This window comes from Narcine bancroftii, chromosome 1, assembly GCF_036971445.1.
Source record: "Narcine bancroftii isolate sNarBan1 chromosome 1, sNarBan1.hap1, whole genome shotgun sequence".
Lineage (NCBI taxonomy): Eukaryota > Metazoa > Chordata > Chondrichthyes > Torpediniformes > Narcinidae > Narcine > Narcine bancroftii.
In genome coordinates this window covers 119,639,242-119,647,931 of record NC_091469.1, presented here as the reverse complement: position 1 = coordinate 119,647,931, position 8,690 = coordinate 119,639,242, and the positions used below count along the sequence as shown (strand labels likewise).

The 8,690-nt window shown below is 42.1% G+C and overlaps 1 long non-coding RNA gene across 2 annotated transcripts in view; it reads left to right on the top strand.

Annotated features, from left to right (window-relative positions):
• The first annotated feature begins 266 nt into the window (after window positions 1–266).
• The window catches only part of LOC138743410 (uncharacterized), a 40,855-nt gene continuing 32,431 nt past the window's right edge, over window positions 267–8,690 (top strand). For both annotated transcript variants that reach the window (XR_011344898.1, XR_011344874.1), the window contains exon 1: window positions 267–465. This is a non-coding gene — a long non-coding RNA (uncharacterized lncRNA). The remainder of the gene's footprint in view (window positions 466–8,690) is intronic.

Here is an 8,690-nt window from a genome sequence, read left to right as displayed (position 1 = left end):
AATGTTGGGCACAATATTAGATAGCTGTATTCTTACGCTCATCCAGCCTCTGACATCGCAATGGCAGGGTCTCCTCTCAGTAGTTGGTCTAGGCAGTAACTGACAAGACCAGTCCACTGCTGATTTCACTTCCTCCACCATGCCAGAATTGCTGGCCACTGATTGACAGGGAAGGTGGGCAGGAGTCTGTCCTCCCACTGACATCACAATTTGGGGACACCTTCCCCTCATGATGATTAGCTATGCACACACAAGCGAGCCGCTGATTGACAGGCGAGGATGGGCACAACCCCCACTGAGTGTCACAAAGAGGGCTTTGCCCACTGATTGGCTCTGTGGGCAGGCTGCAAGACATCAAAATTCCACCCCCCAATCCTCTCTCACTGGGGTAATTGGCCTGAGCAGTGATTGACTGGACGCTGCTGACGTCACCCACCACCGCCAATTGGTGATTTGACAAGCGAGGTGAGCTGGGACACTCCCCCCCCCCCCACCATTGAGCCCGTCCACCTGCCAATGATGGGGCAGATGTCACAATACCCTGCCCCCCACATTCTGCCTGCTAATTGGTCCAGAACTCTGCTGCTGGACTCTTTAACGGACAGGCCAAGCCCAGGCACCAATTGGAGCGAGAGCAGGGCCAAGGTGAGCGTCAGTGGAGGGTCATGTGCATTTCCCCCTCCACCACCCCCCCCCACCCCCACGGCTGCCATCTTGTCTTCTGCCCCGGAAACAAATTGAATTAAAGACAGAGGTTAAAAAGTAATTTAAAGAAAAACAGCTGGATCGTTATTACTCCCTGTAATTTCTTCCACAGAACACCTACACATTTCCACGGAACCCAAGGGTTCTGTGGAACCCATTTTGGGAAACCCTGCTGTAGACACTGCATGCATGACCTGTTGAGGTTCTCCAGCACTTTTGTGTATTGCAAGAAAGTCAATAACCTCATAAATATCTTCACTAAAGATTATTTTTGATTTAATGCAATTCTCTGTTGATTGGTGAGCAACAGATTAGCCAGGTCAACACAATGATTACGAAAGCAGGGTAAAGACTGGATATTCTGTGACGTGATTCACACCTTGGTCTCCTATGACAACTGATGTTTAGAATGCTTTGATGTGATTTAAATGCCGGTTAATGTTGCACATTGATCAAACACTATAATGGAATACCCACTATAAGTCTGAGTAATTGTCGACACAATGAGATTGGAGAACTGATTTACACTGTTTGATTCGTCCTGTGACTGCAGACTTCATATAAGTTCCCTCCCCCACTGCAACTCCCCATGCTGAAGTGTACCAGCTGCAATTATTCCTTGGGCTACAAAAAGAGATGCATTCCTGGAAAAGATTTAATTACATTTAATATCAGTAATCTAAGAGGGTAGGTTAAATACACCAAGGTATTTCAGTGCAGATATATTCCTGGAGAATGGTGTGTGTCTCACTTTAGAGATAAATAGAATCATAAATCTATAGCATGCTCCTTAAAGAATTGATGATATCTACAACAAAAATTCATATGTAGAGCATTTTTAACTCAAGGATTACACGTCCATTGCCATAACTTGCCTTGCTCATATCAACTGCACTTTGCACCCTCTATCACTAAAATGGTCAGGCTTGCAAAGATGTAATCCATAACTTTCTTCCAAAAATGCTCCGCACATCCTTCTCTAACAGACTAGGCACAGGCAATACTTGCAATATTCCATTGTTCGCAATAACAAGCAACGGATGTTTGGCCAGATTTTGCTCAATTTGACCTGCCCCTCACTGTTGGGACCCCCACCTATCATCCACCTCCCTCTACACTGCCATCTGTACAGTGGCAGCTCCTAATGTCCCACCAGCACCACCGCCTCTAATGTTCTGTGAGATAGAACAGCTTGTCCTAGTGACTGGGCCATAGATGGTGAAAAGTAAGGCCTCACCTATGGAGTCCCCGAGTAGTCATCTGACAACTTATGCTGTCTTTATACTAATATTTAAAGACATTGATAAATATTTTAAAGCTATAAATAACAAAAAAACTCACTTAAATTTATTTTCATCCAATATAAATTAATTAAGGTATTAACATTAATTTGACTAAAATAAATACTTGCCTTCAATTTCCTTCAATTGGGTTTGTTTCAGACATGGCAGGTGAGCTTCAACCAGTGTCATGCTCTTCCTGTGCCATGTGGGAACTCAAGGAGACTGACAGTGTCCCAGAGGACCACGTGAGCAGGAAGTGTGCCCAACTGCAGCTCCTAATAGATCGCATGACGGCACTGGAGCTGCGTGCGGACTCACTTTGAAGCATCCGGGATGTGGAGAATGTGGTGGATAGCGCATTTAGTGTGTGACCACAGCTGAAGAGAGTAGAGAAAGATAGGGACTGGGTGACCATCAACAAGGGCAGTAGCAGGAAGGAAGGGCAGGAATCTCTTGTGACAATCGCCCTCCAAAGCAGATATGCCGCTTTGGATATTGATGGGGGAGATGGCCCCTCAGGGGAAGGTATCAGTAGCCAGGGTCATGGCACCGTGAGTGGCTCTGCTGTGCAAGAGGGAGGGAAAAAGAATGGCAGAGCAATAGGAAATTCATAGTAAAAGGAACAGGTAGGAGCTTCTCAAGTTGCAAAAGGGACTCCTGGATGATGTGTTGCTTCCCAGGTGCAAGGGTCAGGGATGTCTCAGACAATCTGAAAGGGGAGGGTGAATAGTCAGCTGTTGTGGTCCATATAGGTACCAACCATATAGGAAAAAAAGCAGGATGAGATCCTAAAAGCTAGGAGATAAATTAGGTTCTCAAAAGTAATAATCTCAGGATTATTACCGGTGCCACAAGCTAGTCAGAATAGAAATAGCAGGATAGTTAGAATGAATATGTGGTTTGAACAGTGGTGCAGGAGGGAGGGTTTCAGTTTCTTGAGGCATTGGAACCATTTCTGGGGCAGATGGGACGAGTACAAACAGGACGGTCCACATCTGGGCTGGACTGGGATCAATGTCTTAGGGAGATTGTTTGCTAGCACTGTTGGTGAAGGTTTAAACTAATGGGGCAGGGGGATGGGAACCTACAAAGAAAGAATGAGGAAGGTGGTACAGAGACTAAACAAAGAGTCAGGATATAGAAAAAGAAAAATAGAGGGCAGAAAAGTCAAAAGCAAAGGATGCAGAGGTCCTTTTGTCTAAAAGGACAATGAGCATATCTGAAAGCCCGTAGTATCAGAAACAAGGTTAGTGAACTTGAGGTGGAAATCAGTACCCAGGCATATGATTAAGTGGCCATCACAGAAACATGGTTGCAAGGTGGGCATGATTGGGAATTAAATTTTCAAGAGTATCAGGTAGTACGAAAAGATAGACAGGATGGTAAAGGTGGTGGGGTAGCGCTCTTAATCAAGGATGAGATCAGGGCAATAGTGAGAGATGATATAAGATCTAAGGAACAGAATGATGAGCCCATCTGGGTAGAGATTCAGAATAGGAAAGGGAAAAAAAATCTCTGGTGGGAGTTGTCTATTGCCCACCAAATAACAATAACACAGTGGCACAGGCAGTGAACCGAGAGATAACTGAGGCATGTAAGAATGGAACAGCAGTTGTCGTGGAGGACATTAATTTCCAGGTAGATTGGGAAAATCAAGTTGGTCGACGGAGTCTGAAGGATGACTTCTAATATTGTGCAATGAGATTGGTAAAATTAAACATCTAATAGTTAGGGACCCTCTTGGATAAAGAGATCATAGTATGATTGAATTTCTCATACAGATGGAGGATGCAATAGTTAGATCTAAAATTAATATATTATGCTTGAACAGGGGAGACTACAACAGGGTGAGGGAGGAATTGGTCAGCATGGACTGGGAGCATTGACAAGTTGACAGAACAGTTGTGGAAGACTTTCAGAGATTTTTCACAGTGCTCAACAAAAATATATTCCCATTAAAAATAAGGGCAGTAAGAGAGGGAAGAGTCAGCCTTGGTTAACTAAGGAAATAAAGGACAGTATAAAATTAAAAGCTCATGTGTACAAAGTAGCCAAGAGTTGTGGGAAACTGAAGGATTGGGAAAACTTTAAAAGACAATAAAGGACAACTAAACGAGAAATAAGGAAAGGGAAGAAGGATTATGAAGGTAAATTAGCACAAAATATAAAAACAGATAGCAAAACATTTTACAAGTATATAAAATGGAAGAGGGTGGCTAGAGTCAACATAGGTCCCTTGGAAGATGAGAAAAGGAGATTGATATTGAGTAATGAGGAAATGGCTGAGGCATCGAACAAATATTTTGTGTCAATCTTCATGGTGGAAGACACGTCCAGCATGTCAAATAGTCGATGCGAAGGAAGGTGAGGGCATTGGTAAAATAATTGTTACAAATGATCAAAAGATGAGCAAACTAATGGGACTGAAAGCAGACAAATCCCTTGGTCCTGAAGGAATGCATCTCAGGGTACTGAGGAAATGGCAGGAGTTATAGTCGATGCATTGGTAGTCATTTACCGAAATTCTCTGGATTCTGGGCAGGACCCAGCAGATTGGAAGCAAATGTTGTGTCACTTTTTAAAAAGGGATGTAGGCAGAAGATGGGTAGCTATCAGCCAGTTAGCTTAATGTCTATAGTCGGCAAAATGCTTGAAGCAGTCATTAAGGATGAAATAATGAGACATTTAGAATGAATGGGTTCCATCAGACAGACACAGTATGGATTCAGAAAGGTCAAGCCTTGTTTGTCAAACTGGCTGGAGTTCAGTTAGGATATAATGGGTGCATTAAGAACAAGGGGAACAGGTTGATGTTGTATATTTGGATTTCCAGAAGGCATTTGATAAGGTGACACACAAGAGACTTATCAACAAGATACAGGTGATTGGAGTCTGGCATGGACTGATGATTGATTAACTGACAGAAAGAAGAAAGTCAGGATAAATGATTGGCAGACAGTGGTAAGTGGGGTGTTGTAGGGGGTCAGTGCTGGGCCCATAGCTGTTCGCCATTTACATTGACAACATGGAAAAGGAGACAGAGTATAGTGTAGCCAAATTTGTGGATGATACTAAATTGAGTGGGAAGCAAATTGTACAGAGGATGGAGAGGCTGCAAAGGATATAGTTAAGTTCGGTGAGTGGACAAAGGTCTGACAGATGGAGTACAATGTTAGTAAATGCAAGGTCATCCACTTTGGCAGGAAAAATAGAAGAGCAGATTATCATTTAAATGGTCAAAAACTTCTGGATGCTGTCGTGCAGGAGGACTTGGGAGAGCTTGTGCATGAATTGCAAAAAGTTGGGTTACTGGTAAAACAGGTTTCAAATGGAATGATGGCCTTCTTCGCTAGAGGAATTGAATTCAAGAGCAGAGAGGTCATGCTGCAACTATCAAGTTACTGGTAAGGCCGCATCTGGAGTTCTGTGTGCAGTTCTGATCTCCATACTTGAGGAAGGATATACTGGCATTAGAAACAGTCCAGAGGAGGTTCACCAGGTTGATCTCGGAGATGAAGAGGTTGACCTACAAGGAGAGACTAAATTGCCTGGGGTTATACTCACTCAAATTCAGAAGAATGAGAGGAGATCTTATAGAAACGTATAAAATTATGAAAGGGATAGATAAGATAGAGGTAGGAAAATTGTTTTCACCGGTAGGTGAGACCAGAACTAAGGGACACAGCTTCAAGATTCAGGGGAGTAGATTTCAGACGGAGAAGAGGAAAAACTGTTTTTTCCAGAGAGAAATTAATCTGTGGAATTCTCTGCCCAGGGAAACTGTTGAGGCTATTTCATTAAACATATTTAAGGTTCAGTTAGATATTGTTTACATAAAAAAGGAATTTAGGGACATGGGGAAAAGGGAGGTAGGTAGAGTTGAGTCAATGATCAGATCAGCCATGATCTTATTGAATGGTGGAGCAGGCTCGATGGACCGGATGGCCTACTCCTGCTCCTATATCTTATGTTCTTATGATGGAAAACTGGAGCAATACATAAATTACTGGAGGAACTCAACAGGTCAGGCAGCATTCATGGAAGGCAATAGACAGTCATTGTGTTGGAACAAAAACCATCTGGTCTGGAAAGAAAGAGGGTAGAAGCCTATATAAATGAATGGGAAGGGGATGGGAGAGGAGGTACATGAGCTGGTAGGTGATGTGAATACTGGTGAGGGGGGAAATGCGAATAATGTAAGAGGCAAGGAGGTGTTAGGGGAAGAGGAAGAAGGCTAAGGAAGATGCATAATTATAAGAGAGAAAGAGATGGTGAACTGGAGTAAGGAAGGTGCAGCGACAGACAGGTCAAGAGGGTGGTGAAGAAGAGGGAAAGAAGCAGGATGGGGACAGGGGAGTTAGGGAAAGCAAAGGGGTAATGTTATTTAAAATTGGAGTACTCAATGCTGATGACATCCAGTTGGAGACTGCCAAGGTGGAACTTAAGCTGTTCTTTTAATTTCCATGTGACCTCAACTTGGCAGTAAATTGGGCCACTGAGGTATGTCAGTATGGGAATGAGAAGTGGAATTAAAATGGCTAGTGGACGGAAGAAATTACTTTCACTTGCCTGTTTAATGAAGCTCAATTATCCCCTGCAAACAACAGGGGCCAAGACAGAATAGCAGAGTCCAGGATCGAAGTCTAAAATCAATCAAATTCATCAATTTCAAAATATTACAGTGAGTTCATTATAGAGGGAGAAATCAGATGTGCTAGTTGCACCCCTGCACACATCATAATTCCCTGACCAAAGAGACTGGATGCACTTCACACCTGGCTCCTCAGTTCTGGTTCCTCTGGCATGGCCTTCAATGCATGTACTACAGCTGGCCAGCCTTCCTCCCAGGAGCCGTCAGTCATCAGAATTCCACCCACTTTCTTTCTTACAAGCTGCTTAGGCTGTTTGTCACTTCCTGTACTTTTTAAGGCTCCTCAATTGTGTTTAATTTCAGCTGTTTTAATATGTAAATTATGGTTCCATGTAATGCTCATTTTAAACTATTTGATAAAATTAAAATCTTAAACCTGCATATGCTGGAATGTCAGAAACTGAAATGTCACAAACACTCCTAAGGTGAAGCAGCATCAATGGAAAGAACAGAGTTAAATTTCCAGGATCAGGCTGATATCTTTCCACAGATACTGTCGGAACTGCTGAATGCTTCAAACATTTTCTCTTCTTCTTAAAAACATTTGATATCTGCCATTAAAACCAAGATGCACTTGCAAGGCAAATTTCTGAAAATGTTATTATTGAACACAGAAACACACAATCTGTGAGGCTCTGAGACCTCTGCTTTTAAACATTTTCAAGCCAAGGGTTTCAAAAGAGCTGGATAAAAATAAATCATTTATGTTGCTGGTCCGCTGTGATATAATACATTGGTGGAACAGGCTAGAGTCACTTAATCCTATAACAATTATACCTTGATTATGCAATTCCATCTTCTTTGTTCTTTTTTTGGCTAAAGAGCTTCTTTCTTAAATTTAAAGGTTTAAATTTTCCTTTTTTTAATAATAAAATATTAAAATATCAATACAATATAATCTGTTTGATTAAAATGTGGAGTACCTTGGATGAAATGATGTGATTTAAATTTAATGTATCCTTTTGAATTTTAACATATATCCATAAGTATTCTGTATTTTTGTATGTACAATTTCAATGTTAATAAAAATATTGAAAAAGATTATGCTTAGTTCTGCTTTCATTTAGTGAATTCAAGGAAAGCATCCAGCCCTGAGGAAGTACCTGGCTAAGTATTTAAAAATCTGTGCTAACCATTTTACCAATGTAATCACAGATATCTTCAGTTTCTCACTCCAGTAGGATGTGATACCCACCTGTTTCAAACAGGCATCAACCATACCTGTGCCCAAGAAGAGTGCAGTAACCGGACTTAACGACTATCAACCAGTGGTACTTACATCAACAGTGATGAAGTGCTTTGAAGGGCTGGTGTTCAAGCATATCATCTCCTGTCTGTGTGGTGACAAATAATTTCCAGTTCAACTATTGAATGCCATCTCACTGGTTCTACACAAAGCCCTGCAACAACTGTACAGAAAAGATACATTCATCAGGATGTTCTTTATCGACTACTGTTCGACATTTAAACCTGATCAGCAAACTCAAAACCTGGGATTCAACATCCTACTGTGTAATTGGATCATGGATTTCCTCACCACCAGACCACATACAGTGAGGATTGGTCAGAAAATCTCCTCCACAGTCTCCATCAGTACCAGAGCCCCATGGGGCTATGTTAGTATCCCTTTCTCTACTCACTTTATATCTACACTATGTGGCTTAATAAGACAATAACACTACAAATTTGCCAACGATACCACGGTAGTGGGTTGAATAAAGGAAGGGGTTGAGTCTGCATACAGGAGGGAGGTTGAAAACTTGGCTGAATGGTGCACCAACAACAACCTTGCACTCAATGTCACCAAAACTAAGGAGCTGATTGTTGACTTCAGGTAGGGAAAGCCAGAGGTATACAATCTAGTGATCATTGGGGATCAGAGGTGGAGAGGGTGAGCAAATTTAAGTTCTTGGGAGTCACTATCTTGGATGATCTTTCCGGGACCCAACACACTAATAGCACTGTGAAGAAAGCACGTCAGCTCCTCTATTTGTGGAGTTTGCCAAGGTTTGGTATAACACAGGAAACCCTGGTAAATTTTTACAGATATG